The sequence below is a fragment of the Zeugodacus cucurbitae genome, chromosome 4, assembly GCF_028554725.1.
Source record: "Zeugodacus cucurbitae isolate PBARC_wt_2022May chromosome 4, idZeuCucr1.2, whole genome shotgun sequence".
Classification (NCBI taxonomy): Eukaryota; Metazoa; Arthropoda; class Insecta; order Diptera; family Tephritidae; genus Zeugodacus; species Zeugodacus cucurbitae.
In genome coordinates, this window is record NC_071669.1 from 23,694,992 (window position 1) to 23,711,519 (window position 16,528).

Sequence of the window (16,528 nt, forward strand, 5' to 3'; positions counted from 1 at the left end):
GTAACATAACATAACCAAATCAAAGTAACGTAACATTTCACCATCGGAGGTGGAAATGGTCTATCAAATCTGGTATTAATCGAAGTGGCAAGAGACGAGAGAATCCCTATATTGATGCTGAATAAAAATTTGGAGCTCTCAGCACAAAAAATGGACTTAGAAGATAACTTAATATACCAGCAGTACAATGAGCCCAAACATACAAGTCGGGTTAAGAAAGAATGTTTCGCTCAAAAATCGATTGAGCTCCTACTATGGCCTGCCGAAACCTCTGACTTTAATCATATAAAGCATTTATAGCAATATTTGAATGATAAGCTTTACCGATATTTTTGTCGTCCCAATAAATGAGGCATTCTAAATAGGTTGAAGGACTCCTTGGAAAACATACTCTTACTAACAAACTTTTTCCGAACTTGGTAGACAGCATGTCTCAAAGTCTTTTGGCTGTAATTAACGCTAAAGGTGCCAACACTAAATATTGAAGCTCTATTTAGAAGCTAACCATATAATATATAGGGGTATCCATACATTTGTCGTTGTTAAATATTTGCCTTTTTCAGATGATCGCGTGTTTTGCGACAAATAGCATAAGCAAAATTGGAAAAAAATTAAAGCGATAAATTTCACTGCTTAAAAGATAAAATCATTTTGGTGTTTTCACTCATAGGTTAGACATGAATAACAAAAATACAAAAAATCATTACAAAAATATGTACATACATATATGTTTTCCCGTTAACAATGCTCAGCGCATTCAGTGCAAAAAATATTAAAAGGACTTAAAAAAGTTACAAGGATTCCTCATAATATGGACACTTAAGCGGGGATCACTGTATCTATTAGGTTCACAACTTAGCTTTAGCCGTTTTCCAATAGATGTCTCTAGGTCAAGCACTGGTCCATTTTTTCGTTTTATATCGATCTTGGACATTTGTGTCAACATTAACCCAACAAAATGTTTGTAGAGATCTGTTTGCATCCCAAACTTATTCTCAACTGAAAAAGTGTCACTTTTTGAGGCGAATTTTCGACATTTGCACGGAATACGCATGCTGCTAGAAAGATGGTCAAAAGTAGTAGCTAACGACGGCCAATATTTTGAATAACATTTTTGTAACCGTTTTTATACAATAAAGCCTTAAATTTACAAAAAAACGACGGAATCAAAGTGGTAGACCAATAATATCTTCATCATCCCGATATCAATAGTACTATCCAAAGCTCTATTTTATTACTATTTAGTAACGTCAAATTATTTCCAATTTAAATTTATATTTTTTAATTGTTCGATGTAATATACGAGTAATATGAAATAAAAAAACTCAGAATGTTGCCACATATTTGAAAAATTTAATTTATAATTATTTGCTAGAGAGAAAAAAAATGAAAAATTATTAAAAAACTGAAGACATTTAATAAAACCTTCAGTTCAATAACAATTTATCAGAGGTGCCATCTGTTTACATATTTTTTTAAATTTAACGAGTAAAAAACCACTTAGTACAATACTGATAAATTGATTTGTATCAGTATTTGTATCAGCTGCAATCGCAACAGACAGCCACGAAATACTCTACTCGACTTGCACTCCTGCTCTCTGAGAGCACTCATCAGCATCTCGGTATAAGGGAACTGTGGAACGGCATCTCAAACTCACTGCGTACCGCTGCAGCCGAAACAATTGGTTTTCGGCAACGACAAAAACAAGCTGGTACGATGAGGAGTGCCGTCTCGCAGCGGAGAGAAAACAGACTGCCTACCTCGCAACGTTGCAAACGACCACAACACGTGCGGGATGGGATAGATACCGAGAGCTGAAGAGGGAAGCGAGACGCATCTGCAGACAAAAAAAGAAAGAGGCCGAAATGCGTGAGTACGAAGAGCTTGAGAAGCTGGCAGACAGAGGGAATGCTCGAAAATTTTATGAAAAAATGAAGCGACTTAACGAAGGTTTCAAGACCGGAGCATCCTCATGTAGAGACCAAGGTGGTAATCTGGTAACCGATGTCCAGGGCATACTGGGATTATGGAGGGAACACTTCTCCGATCTGCTGAATGGCAGTGAGAGTACAACACCAGGAGATGGCGAACCCGATCCCCCAATCGATGACGATGGAACAGATGTTCCATTACCCGACCATAAAGAAATTCTAATAGCAATTACCCGCTTGAAGAACAACAAAGCAGCGGGGGCCGATAGATTGCCGGCAGAACTATTCAAATACGGCGGCGAAGAACTGATAAGGTGCATGCATCAGCTTCTTTGCAGAATATGGTCGGAAGAAAGCATGCCTGACGATTGGAATCTCAGTGTGCTCTGCCCAATCCATAAAAAGGGAGATCCCACAATCTGCGCCAATTACCGTGGAATCAGCCTCCTAAATATCGCATACAAGGTTTTATCGAGCGTACTGTGTGAAAGACTAAAGCCCACCGTCAACGAACTGATTGGACCTTATCAGTGTGGCTTTAGACCTGGAAAATCGACAACTGACCAGATATTCACCATGCGCCAAATCTTGGAGAAGACCCGTGAAAAGAGGATCGACACACACCACCTTTTTGTCGATTTTAAAGCTGCTTTCGACAGCACGAAAAGGAGTTGCCTTTACGCCGCGATGTCTGCATTTGGTATCCCCGCAAAACTAATACGGCTGTGTAAATTGACGTTGAGCAACACCAAAAGCTCCGTCATGATTGGGAAGGACCTCTCCGAGCCGTTCGATACCAAACGAGGTTTCAGACAAGGTGACTCACTATCGTGCGACTTCTTTAACCTGATGCTGGAAAAAATTATAAGAGATGCTGAGCTAAACCGAGAAGGTACAATCTTCTACAAGAGTGTACAGCTCCTGGCGTACGCCGATGATATTGATATCATCGGAAGCAACAACCGCGCCGTTTGTTCTGCTTTTTCCCGCATGGATAAGGAGGCGAAGCGAATGGGTCTGGAGGTGAATGAGGACAAGACGAAATATCTCCTGTCATCAAACAAACAGTCGGCGCATTCGCGTCTTGGCTCCCACGTCACTGTTGACAGTCATAACTTCGAGGTCGTAGATAATTTCGTATACCTGGGAACCAGCATCAACAACACGAACAATGTCAGCCTCGAAATCCAGCGCAGAATAACTCTTGCCAACAGGTGCTACTTTGGACTGAGTAGGCAATTGAACAGTAAAGTCCTCTCTCGACGAACCAAAATCAAGCTCTACAAGTCGCTTATCATTCCCGTCCTGCTTTACGGTGCAGAAGCTTGGACGATGTCAACATCAGATGAGACGACACTAGGAGTTTTCGAGAGGAAAATTTTGCGTAAGATTTATGGTCCTCAGAACATTGGCAACGGCGAATACCGCAGACGATGGAACGATGAGCTGTACGAGTTATACGACGACGTTGACATAGTTCAGCGAATAAAAAGACAGCAGCTACGCTGGCTAGGTCATGTTGTCCGAATGGACGAAAACACTCCAGCCCCGAAAGTGTTCGATGCAGTACCCGCCGGAGGAAGCCGAGGAAGGGGAAGGCCTCCACTCCGTTGGAGGGACCAGGTGGAGAGCGACCTGGTTACACTTGGGATCTCCAACTGGCGCCGAACTGCGAAGGAGAGAGAGAGGTGGCGCACTATCGTCGCTTCGGCTATAACCGGCTAAACGGTGCAACGCCAATCACATACAAGAAGTTGGTAAGTTTCCTCAGCTGATTGCTATAATTAACTGATCAATTAACTCCTGTGTGAAATAGCTATAAGAAATGATTATTTATGAGCCCAAATTATTAATTATTAAATCATACAAATTGGCCCATTATTTCTTAAATGTGTACCCGTATGTAGTGTCCAAAACTATGTGCACATCACTGAGGTATACCTGAAATAATTTTTTTGAGTGCAAATATACTTATATAATATCTAAATATTCGTTAAACCTTTATAGGTATAATGCATGAAATAATACTTGCAAATCACTTATTCCCATTCACGCGGGTCCAGTGTGCATACTAAATTCGTACTCGTAAAATATAATTACTTTTACTCGCTTTCTGTTCAATTAAAATTCCTGTTATAATTGTTTGTTCCTATGTCAAATATTTTATTATTTATTTTTTTATTATTTTTAGCACTCAATTTGCATGGCAAAACATAAAAAGCGCAGAATTTTACACAGGCATAACTTCAAGCATCGTGTGTAGTACAGGTAGAAATACAAGTGTCGCGATTGTTTTGTTCGATTTATTTTAAATTTAATTTACAATTCAAATTCATCATGACTCGGTCTATAAAAGTCGGCTTCCCGCAATACCAGTTCATCCATTTCTCGCGCCGCGGAATTGTTAGACGTCACGGCACGTCTTCGTGGTAAAGCACGACCTGTCACCAGCCATCGTATGCAAAACTGGTGTGCGCAAGCGCAATTAGACAGATAAATATGTTTGAATGTATTTCACATTAGGGTAGAGCAATTTCTAAATATAATTTTTGTTTTAATAAAATATGTTTTATGAATACATAACACAGTTTGGTATTGATTATTTTTTAGTTTTAAAAACCTTGGAGTTGCCTTTTAGGTTTATTTAAAAAAGTAATTTCTATAAGTTTATTATACTTAAAATGTCTTAATTTCAATGCAATATAATCATACCATTATTTTATTAGGTTGTTGATTATCATAATATTGTAGTTACAACTGAAGAGTTTCTTAAATCAATATGGGTATGGTTGTTGTTGCTATGCCAACAAAATAAAATTATACATAGTATAGCAATTAATATTGCATGAAATGAATGGTTAAACATTCGGGTGCAACCGAACATTTTATACTCTCGCAATTTATTGATGTAATTTTATTAAGATAACACACAATTTGGCCCATATATTTGGCATAAAGAGCAATAGAATAACGAAAATCATTATATATGGTATATGAGGGCTGATGTAAGATATCTCACATATTAACCGATATACAGATAAAAGCCCGCACATATTTAGGTACATATAAGAAAGCTGTGATCCGATTTTAATAATTGGAACAGAGACACACAATTAGGAAAAAAATCCTCTGAATAAAATTAAAATATCTGAAAGATTTGCCGATATTTTCGGTGAAAAATTACCTTAAGGCACTAAGTTCAACATGTAGATATCCGGGGCCTAGGAAAAGTTATAGTCCGATTACGAAAATTATTCCATAAGTGAAGCCACAGATCATATACAGCATTTGAGTAAAGTTTTATTCCGTTATCTTTATCGGTTCCTTATGTATATATTATACAGTGAAGGAATCAGAAGGAATTCAAAGTTGAGTTTTATGGGAAGTTGGCGTGCTTGTGAACCGATTTTGCCCATTTTTTCATTAGTGAGTTAACGCACTTTTAGTAATTGTCAACCTAACCTTTGAATGGTAGGTGGGCGTGGTTATTATCCGATTTCTTTCATTATTGGACTGTATAAGAAAATGACTAAAAGAAACGACTGCAGAAAGTTTTGTTTATACAGTTTTGTTGGTTTGCAAAATATATACAAAAACCTTATTTGGGGGCGCCCACTTAAAAAAAATTACATTCAAATCTGCCCCTCCCGATCCTTTGCACCAAATTTTACTTTCATGACTTTATTTATGACTTAGTTATGACACTTTATATGTTTTCGGTTTTGACCATCTTCGAAAGCAACCTCGTCAGGGTGCCAAGGAATTAAAATATCGTTATGTGAACAAAACTATAATACCCTGTGCAACATGTTCCGATAATATAAAAATCAATTAAATATTAAAAAGTAAAGCGAAAAAACAACTTGTAAATTGTCAACTAATTAATGTTTTTAACATTTTCAAAAGAACGTCAATACAAATCTAGAGATTGTAAACCAATTATTAAAATTACCAGTGTCCCTTTTTTTATTGAATTCAATTTTTATTTGTGATCCTCCACCTAGATTATTATATTTTTTATTACTTTAACATTTAAGTTCAATATGATGTAAAATCCACCATATCCAGTCAACTGTTAAAGTGAGGGAGGTGTTTTACGCTCTACTTTTCCAACCTGATATGGGGTTTGTTTTTATTTTTATCTCTGGTGCTTTCTACAATTGTTTTCCGGTATATAATGTAACCTTTATATGGACCTAACGACATTATTAAGCACGAGGCGGAATATTAGGATATGAGCATTTCCAACGGTCGCGAACCGTACGTTCGCACGCATTTAAAGTTCAAAAAACAAGGAAAACAAAAATTTGTCTTATTTTTTTTATGTTTCGATAGCATTTTGCTAGGTCTTTCTTTGGTGCAAAAGGTAGGATCTTTCGATTTTTATTTTTTAATATGTTAGCGACAAACATGCGGTCGCGAACGTACGAATAATGGAAGTTGCTTTTGGGTGCAACTAGAAAAACGCCAAAAATAGCGAAATGGAACATAATATTCTAAAAGGATTAATTTATATTACATTGGAATAAAGTAACTTCCTCCTAACTAATTGCACGCTGAAATTTGTCCATTGGTTTTTGATTATGAGGTTGAGTACCGGTCGCGAACGTACGATTTTTCCATCAAGTTTTTATTTGGATTTTGGAAACCTTTTCTTAAATAAAGCAAACTAATATTCCTTTTATTGATTGAAAAGATATAAACATATATAAAGCACAAGAAATATATATACAAGATTTTCGTCGTAGGAAATCGAATGCACCATTCTGATACCTGCAATATTCGGTATATCCTTCCATTTTCGATATAAAGTTGGAGATATCTCGAAAATTGTATCAGCTCCAATATATAAAATTTTAATTTCAGTAATGTGCTCTTGCGCACAATTGTAAAAAAGAGAATGCATCGTTTAAAACGACATTTTTTGTTCTCGTAATTTGCCAGATTTTTCTTTTCACAACTGCCAACTACCATGTGACGTTGCAAAATAGTTCCACTCATCCAAGCAATCAACTTATTTTTAAATTGACTACTACATCCGTCCGAGAAAACGAAAATACTTTCAAATTCGCCATGCTGTTTTTTTATTTCTTGAATAAGCTTCGTTATGAAAACGTTAACATCGATTTTGCTGTGATTTAAAATATCACTAATTACTGCAAACGACTTAATTTCATTAAACATTCATGCTACGCAAGTAAAAATGGAAACTTGCTTATAGTTGAAATGTGCGCTTTGAATTGAAAAATTACTTGTAGAGTAGCTCAAAGTAAAAACAATTAAGTTTTCAGGTTTCAGGTCAAATTTTTCATGAAAATACCAGAGAGAGTTTATGAAAACATTATATTCATAAAATTTAAACATCTTTGTAAAATCTTATTAAAAAAAATTTTATCTTTATTAACATTTTAATTTTTGGTCCTGGTTGACGATTCTGTGGAAATGCTCATATATTTGTTATAACTGGCTCAAATATAATTATTTTGCTTTAATCGATGGATAAATCAATTTTTTTTTTTTTCTAAATATACTTTAACATTTATTATAGACCACCCTAATAAATATAAAATACAATATATTTATATTTTACAAAACGTTAACTAATACTGACAGCAAACTGGCCAGCCATATGTGTTCTTTCTTATAGAAGTTGAGTAATAAAAAATAATAATAATAAGAGAAAAAAAATAATAAATATATCTTCAATTTTACAAAGCATTAAATTCCCTAAGTATTTCTTCTTATTTACGTAAAGGCAATATACTTTTATTTAATTTATTTATTTGCACCTAATTGAATACGCAATTATTCATACAGTTTTTTTATTATCTGTAGAAGTGATTGGTGACACTGAAAAATAATTACTTCAATATGTAAAATTCTCTTCGAAAACAAACATAATATATATGTATTAATGAATAGAGTAATACGAGTATAATAGCTAGGATGCACGAGTGCACAGGGCAAATCAATACGCAAACTTCCTGGCTAATCAATCAAATAGTTGTTAGTATTTAGGCTATTTAGTTGACTTTTGCCTACGCCCTTTTGGCTATGTTTTCCTTGAGTTTTTTACCCATATACTAAACGTAAATGTATAACTAATAATATTTAATCTAATGAATTGCCAAACTTCAGCAACTAACTTTGAATATCTAAACTCCAGTATAAAAATGAAAGACAAGCAATCAGATGACATGATAAGAGCAAGCAACCTACAAAGACTTGCATTCGCAATATTATGTAATTTTTTAATTTTTATATATATTTTTTAATATTTATATATAGGCTTAGTTAAAGATATTTATTTCAAACTATCTACAAAAGAAATTACATATGGAACAAAAGCCCCGGTATAGCCTAGGTATAAGTGTAATGCTACTTTCGGTCGAAATTTGAAATGGTACTTCAGTCACATTATAGATAATGAGAATTATATATATCGTATAAGAGATAACTTATTAAACATAATACACGAGTTCCTTGGTATAATAAGAAGGTATTGCAGATGGTCGATTGCCACAAAATGGTGTTAATCGAAAAACTATAAAGTGATCTAATTAAGCCTTTAATAAATCTATGACATTTTGTACAAGGGATCACACTAAGCAAGTGTATATTTGGATGACATTTTTTTCGAAAATAGAACGACCCACATTTGGGTAAAAAAACGGAAACTGGGAGTGGCGTCACCCACATTTGGGTCAAAACACATACCTCAGGAACTACCCGGCAAATTTCAACAAAATTCGGTAGTATCTTTTGACATCCTCTTTTGTCACTTGAGGAGTGGCAACTAAAATCTTCGAAATCGGACCATAACTTTGCAAGGTCTCAGATACCGAACATGAGGGCCTCAATAACCTTTATACCGTATAAATCTTATAAAGGTCACCGTATTTTTGGAAAACCTATAATTAGGTACCATTAGGTACCCGATTTTAACCATTTTTGATATGTGAGATATCTTAGTAAAATTAAGTAAGCGATTTTCGATTACTAGCGTGACATTTTCAAAAAATCGATTTTTTTATTTTTTGCTTATTCGATAGTTTATACTTTCAAAAATATCTTGTGAAAGCGGTAAGATCGTATCTTGAATAGTTTTTTAATGGTAGCATTCCAAAGAGCGACCGCCCGCATAAGCAGCTATAGTCGAAACTTAAAACGCGTTTTCCTCGAAACGACATTTCTCAAAATTGCTGACATCAAAACTCAACGAGAAATTTACCGATCTTATTCAAATTTTAGCTGAATTAATTTGGCATTTAAAAAAATGCCGTTTTTTACAAAAAAAAAAACTAACTTTTTTTCAGAACTACGCCATTTTGTCAATTTTTGATATTTTTCAATATCCTTTTTGCATTTTTTGGATCCAGCAACTCATTCGGCCGGAATCATGTCAGCAGTTAGGGAACTTTTTTCTGGCACCTCCGAATATTGTAATAGCTCCGTTATTTTTCAACATTTTTGCAAAAAAAATTTGAAATGTAGCAAAAGCATACCTTTTTATGTGCAAAAAACTTCGAAACAATCGATCGAGTACTTTCTGTAAAAAAAATTCACGAAAATCGCCTAATTTTTCATAGGTTACACTGGTATAGCCCCTTAAAAAATTAAAAATATAAATTGCGAGAGTGAATAATGTTTGGTTACACCCTGTTATACATATGTATATCAATATGACTGTCTAATATCTATATAGACTTATACGAAATATAGGCTTTTTTTTAATAGGGTAGCTACAAAAGAAGACCGATGGGGACATCAAATGACACCATATTTGACCTGGATCGCGTTTGTCATTTAATATTACATTCAATCAAAATAAATATTAATAAAACTTAGACCGTATCGTTCAATTCGTTAGAATAAGCTCTGTAGATAAGTTTGGCTCGTCTCTGAGGGTAAATTTAATTCAAAATTGTAACTGGACTGAAACCATTTGCAGAATTTTACTTATTAAAGGGACACACTACGACTTAATAGAATTTGGCAAGTAATGGCAAAACTAATTAGATAGACTTCTACAATGAAAAACAAACTTATTTTACTGGATATTGACACAAACACATGTTAAGGGAAGTTTTCTACTTTCAATAACTCCTTGCAAGAGTCTTCCCGGTTCATCATCAACGAAAGACACTAACTTATTTTGCCCAAAAAACGCATGCGTATGTTGAAACATAACGAGTCTTCCGTATTACACAAACTAGCGCCACTTACTCGTATAGTTGCTTATCATGACATCGAAACACCCGGCCAATAATTGGGTCACTAAATAAACAAAGATGTTAAAACAAGAGATATTAAATAATCACCAAACAGCTAACTAATTATATTGTATGGATACATATATGGTGAACAACTAATAAAATATGCGGCATATTACGAAAAAAGCAACAATCGTCCACACCTTCGAAACGCTTGCGGCCAACGCACAACAGCTTTTGTTTACAAAACCAACAATGAACAACCGAAAATGAATGATTAAAAATGCAAGCTTATTAAATGGGAAGAGACAAAGAAATTAACGAGCTTACACACAGTTAAAAAGTAACAAAATTTGAGAAAAAATAAAGAAAATAAATATTTCTTATGTTGTTGCTACTGGCGTTGGTGGTGTGGTGTTGTTGGTATGCTGCTGCTTTGAATTCAACGCGCTAATGCTGATGACGTTAGTGATGTTATAATAAATTGTTTTTGTGTTTTTTTCGTATTCTTTGTTGTTGTTTTATTTTAAAAACATTTGTTGTTGTTTTTTAATTACTTTTGTTATATTATTTTTTGTTGTTATATTTTTTTCAATTTTTTTTTTTGCTTGCGTTGGCAGATTGATTTGTCAAGGTTGACTACACATGTTTGAACAAAGCTACGACTAGCGCACAACAACAAAAGCATTTTATTTTAAATGTCGCTTCAGCTACAACAAACAATGGCAACACTTAAAAATCTAGCTTATTCATAGTGAATCGCAAGCGTTTTTTTTTTTGCTTTTTTTGCTCGTTTCTATGCTTATTATTTATTTTTATTTTAATTAGCTTTGTCAATTGAATGGCTGGCTACACCTGAATCGTGCTGTGGTCCACAAAAAACAACAACAACAAAAAAGTCAATAGTTAACAGCGCGAAATTGGCACAGCAACAAATTAACGATCTGCACAAAATCAACAAAATATTTCAATGATCAATTTAAACCTGTAGGAATGACAACTAGTTTGGTAAACAACACCAAAATAATCGAAAAAAAAGAAAAACAGAAAAAAGAAAAAAATACAAAATAAATAAAATTAACTAAATCAATAAAAACTGGAAATCGCTTCTGCCAAATTTCAACGCTTTTTGTGCAGTGTTTTATTATTTAACACCCATAAAAATGTAAATTCACTCGCGGCCAAAGCGTAAAAATAAAAATTTCAACGAGAAAAAAATCAACTATAAATTTCAAGCAGCAACGTAATCAACGAACACAACAACAACACTAATAATAATAATAGCAAAGCAACGCATAATGTTTTTGATTAGCAACGGTCGCTGTTTATAACTCACGCGTATCTTTTATTCGGAGAGTATATGGTACAGGTCGATTAGCGTTTAGGCTTGTTGTTGCGCTGTTTAATGGCTATCTACCTAGCTGGCTGTCCGTTCGATGCGTTTTCGATTTCGTTTGATTAGCTGGTTGGCTGGCTAGCTGGTCGCCGTCATCGAAAAAGTGTCAAAAGTGTAGTGGCACGGCGTTACCCGAGCAACAATGGCTTGTGCCTATTCAGCGTCCAAGGCCGAGGCAAGTGACGACAACAAAAACATGAAAAAGATATATAACAACAGCAACAACAGCATGACATAGCGTCGAGGCAGCAGCAAGTGCGCGCATATAAGCTTCTAGCAACAATATTGCAGCGTATTGTTATTGCCAATAACAGCATCTGCAACGCCACACCAAGGTGACCACTACACTGCAGGCGCAATGAAGCGAAACGGAATCGTGAGTGACATAGCACAGCGGCGAACGATTGCAATGAAAATGAAATGAAAGAAAATGCAATGGTTCGCATTGTCCAGTGCAGTCGCCTAAGCAAATGCATGCAGTTAATGCAATTGGAGGCATACATATGTACATACATTCATTCAATAAGACTTATTACCATACATGCATATATCCATACTCAATCATACTCACATACAAAGAAAAGTATCTGCGCATGCACGCACTTTTCAATTATACCGCATTTTAGTTGGCTTCATTTGGGTTCCACTTTATGACAGTGTCTACGTAAACTCAAGAGCCAATATTGCACTTTCGATGGATGAGGAAAACAGTTACAAATACTGTTCATTAAAGTCACTACAGTTGGCAGTAAATACTAATCGTATAATTAATTTGCGGTTACAATAACAAAAACCGGTTGCCGAATTTCATCTTAAATATCTCTAGTTCGCATTTTAATTGCCAAGAATTTCCGCTGCCGCCTGAATGAGTCAAAATTATAGAATTATTATAGAGCTTTTGCGGTTTTCTTAAAATTCGGCAAAAAATTATAAGTAAATTATTTTAAATTTAAGTTCCGGTAGCGTAACACTTTGAGATTACTTTAAGGCTTTATTATAAATATTAACCAATCTCATACATTTTTGGCAACTACTCTCCTCATACGATCATACAAAGAAAGTCCTGTTCTACCAAAATATAGTAGAGGATCTTTTGGAAATATTATATATAAAATTTGATTAAATACCTTCAAATAGTTTGTGAAATATGATAAATCTTAAAAATCGACGGTGCTATGCCCATTTACCAACTTTTACAGTTCCATATAAGGGTCTATTATGCCATCCAAACCACCAATTTTTAATGCTATTAATAATACCAAATCTTAACTAATAAATGTCTCGATATAAAGTCATGTAGAAGGACAAAGGGCCTCGTATTTGACAAACATGCATTAGTTAAATAAGCGTAGAAACTAATTTCAGTGGAATGTTCCGATTACCCATATAAGTAACACCGACTTAGATACAGCCTTTTTACTTTCCTTCGTTCAAGCACGAGATTATGGTCTTACCTAAAACACTTATTTTTGTTTTTTTCATTTCGGATGATCCTGTTAGGAGTTATGCTGACAACGCGGACGTACCTTCTTTCCCAGAGATCACCGGAATTTAATTATCTTTTTTATACTCTCGCAACAAAAGTTGCTAAAGAGAGTATTATATTTTTGTTCACATAACGGTTGTTTGTAACACCTAAAACTAAAAGAGTTAGATATAGAGTCATATATACCAAAGTGATCAGGGTAACGAGTAGATTTGAAATCCGGATGTCTGTCCGTCCGTCTGGCTGTCCGTCTGTCCATCTGTCCGTCTGTGCAAGCTGTAACTTGAGTATATTCCTTGGCACCATAAGAAGATCAAGTTCGAAAATGGGCAGAATCGGACCATTGCCACGCCCACGAAATGGCGAAAACCAAAAACACATAAAGTGTCATAACTAAGCCATAAATGAAGATATAAAAGTAAAATTTGGAATAAAGGATCGCACTAGGAGGGGGCATATTTGGATGTAATTTTTTTGGGGAAGTGGGCGTGGCCCCGCCCCCAAATCGGTTATTTGTATTTAACTCGCAAACTAATAAAGCTATATAAACCAAACTTTCTGCAGTCGGTTCTCATACATACCCCACCACACACCATAAAAATAGTTGAAATCGGATAATAACCACGCCCACCTCCCAAACAAAGGTTGAAAATTATTAAAAGTGGGTTAACTCACTAACGAAAAACGTCAGAAACAGTAAATTTTGCAGAAGAAATAGCAGAAGGGAGCTGTACTCAGAGCTTTTTACAAAATGGAAAATGGGCGTGGCATCGCCCACTTATGGGTCAAAAACCATATCTCAGGAACTACTCGACCGATTCGAATGAAATTCCGTATATAATATTTTCTTGACACCCTGATAACAGACAAAAAATGGGCGAAATCAGTTCACAACCACTACTACTTCCTTATAACTCAATTTTGAAATCCATCTTATTGCTTCATAAGATTTCCATATACCTCATTGTAGGTTTTTCAAAAGTAACTTCTCCTTTCTCCCATATACCTAATTATAGGTTTTTCAAAAATACGGTGAGCTTTATTCCGCATATATGTATTGGTTAAATTTCTTCAATAAATTGCGAGAGTATAAAACGTTCGGTTGCACCCGAACTTAGCCTTTCCTTACTTGCTTAATTTAGAAATTATTCTTTAAATAAGTATCTATAAGACAGAAAAAATATTGAATTAAATAAATAATTATTTACAAAGAAAAAAATATTGAATATAGGCAATTTTTTACTCGTCGAAACCCATGTAACCCCTTAATGAATCCTTCCTCTTAACTGGCGTAAACAATGCTTACAATGCAGCTTTAAAATAGACAAAGAGATGGTGTGTGTCGATCCTCTTTTCACGGGTCGTTTCCAAGATTTGGCGTAAGGTGAAGATCTTGTCAGTTGTAAAGGGTGATTTTTTAAGAGCTTGATAACTTTAAAAAAAAAACGCATAAAATTTGCAAAATCTCATCGGTTCTTTATTTGAAACGTTAGATTGGTTCATGACATTTACTTTTTGAAGATAATTTCATTTAAATGTTGACCGCGGCTGCGTCTTAGGTGGTCCATTCGGAAAGTCCAATTTTGGGCAACTTTTTCGAGCATTTCGGCCGGAATAGCCCGAATTTCTTCGGAAATGTTGTCTTCCAAAGCTGGAATAGTTGCTGGCTTATTTCTGTAGACTTTAGACTTGACGTAGCCCCACAAAAAATAGTCTAAAGGCGTTAAATCGCATGATCTTGGTGGCCAACTTACGGGTCCATTTCTTGAGATGAATTGTTCTCCGAAGTTTTCCCTCAAAATGGCCATAGAATCGCGAGCTGTGTGGCATGTAGTGCCATCTTGTTGAAACCACATGTCAACCAAGTTCAGTTCTTCCATTTTTGGCAACAAAAAGTTTGTTAGCATCGAACGATAGCGATCGCCATTCACCGTAACGTTGCGTCCAACAGCATCTTTGAAAAAATACGGTCCAATGATTCCACCAGCGTACAAACCACACCAAACAGTGCATTTTTCGGGATGCATGGGCAGTTCTTGAACGGCTTCTGGTTGCTCTTCACCCCAAATGCGGCAATTTTGCTTATTTACGTAGCCATTCAACCAGAAATGAGCCTCATCGCTGAACAAAATTTGTCGATAAACACATTTCGAACCGAACACTGATTTTGGTAATAAAATTCAATGATTTGCAAGCGTTGCTCGTTAGTAAGTCTATTCATGATGAAATGTCAAAGCATACTGAGCATCTTTCTCTTTGACACCATGTCTGAAATCCCACGTGATCTGTCAAATACTAATGCATGAAAATCCTAACCTCAAAAAAATCACCCGTTAGATTTTGCAGGTCTAAAGCCACACTGAAAAGGTCTCCGCCGCTTTGCTGTCCTTCAAGCGGATAATTACTATTGTTTCCTTGTATCCTTCCAATACGATACCAAATATCGTCATCATTGTAGTGTACGTGGATTCTAGGCCCGGTGAAATCACAATTAGAGTGCTGAACGCATAGGTGCGTCATTTGGCATCCACTATGCCTACATACCTACAATAAAGTATTGAAAATTCCTCCAATAACTCCTCTTCGATAACTTCCATTTGTTCGAATATAACGAATATGATGACTTTATGCTTCCAATTGACGTGGTACAGTAGAAATATACGAGCACGAACGTTTTACACTTAGTCAGGTGGACTTTATAAAATATATTTTGTATATTAAGCAATGCATATTAATGCAATTTAGTGAATGTCTATGGCATTAGACATTCTTCTAGCAATATCGTGTATTTATTATCTTATAAGAGATATCCAATTCATTTCTTCTAATGCCTATAATTACTAAAATTAAAATATTATTTGTTATTCGGTTTTTATGAAAATATATTTGCATATATAATACATATGTATGTATATATATATTTTTTAAAGAAACAGTAAAATAAATTTTAAAACTGAAAACTAAAGACTTAAGCACGAAACCTCATTCATTGTGAAACAGTTGTAATAACACCGTGACATATTCACATTTCTATATAGATGCGTGTATTGCAAAATACATTTAAAGCTTGAAAACTATTTTTAAGTTTTGTGATTTAAATTTTGATATTATGCTAATAACACAAGCAGAAGAAACCAGTATGAAATAGCTTCAACTGTATAGATATATGCACACTTATTAAGTACAATCGCACTCAGAAACGGTTACTAAGAGAAATATTTAAAAAAAAATGACAGAAAAATATTTGAATGTGGATTTCGTTTGCTTAGAATTTTTTTGTATTTAAAAATACAGTTAAGAATTGAATTCTGTTTTCTAAGTAATATGTTTTTTAATTAAAAAATACAGTTAAGAACTGAATTCTGTTTGCTAAGAAATATGTTTTTAATTAAAAAAATACAGTTAAGACATAAGGCAACTGGATTTTACTGTTTCAGGATTGGAATAAAACAATGAAGAGTGTTATAATTAGACTTATTTTATGTCTTGAATTATACTT